General features: G+C 38.6%; 1 protein-coding gene across 1 annotated transcript in view; it reads right to left on the bottom strand.

Moving 5' to 3' along the window:
• Nucleotides 1-290, bottom strand: part of jakmip3 (Janus kinase and microtubule interacting protein 3) — a gene marked incomplete in the record, with an annotated part of 60,184 nt that overhangs the window by 38,971 nt on the left and 20,923 nt on the right.

Below are 290 nucleotides of genomic sequence, written 5' to 3'. Positions count from 1 at the left end.
CAGACAGGTTAGAGACAGACAGGTTAGAGACAGACAGGTTAGAGACAGACAGGTTAGACACAGACAGGTTAGACAGGTTACAGACTCCAGGGAAAGGAGCATAATGGATGTTGATGAAGAACTCACTGCAGATCTGCTGGGTGGGGACATTGTTTGGGTTTTATCTCACAAATGTCTCACATATATATATATGTACATATATGTGTGTGTGTGTTTGTCTATGTATCTGATGTATGTAACTATGTATCTGATATGTAACTATGTATCTGATATGTAACTATGTATCTGAT

This window comes from Etheostoma spectabile, unplaced genomic scaffold, assembly GCF_008692095.1.
Source record: "Etheostoma spectabile isolate EspeVRDwgs_2016 unplaced genomic scaffold, UIUC_Espe_1.0 scaffold458, whole genome shotgun sequence".
Taxonomy (NCBI): Eukaryota; Metazoa; Chordata; class Actinopteri; order Perciformes; family Percidae; genus Etheostoma; species Etheostoma spectabile.
The sequence above is the reverse complement of the archived record's forward strand: the minus strand, read 5'-3'. Positions and strand labels throughout refer to the sequence as shown.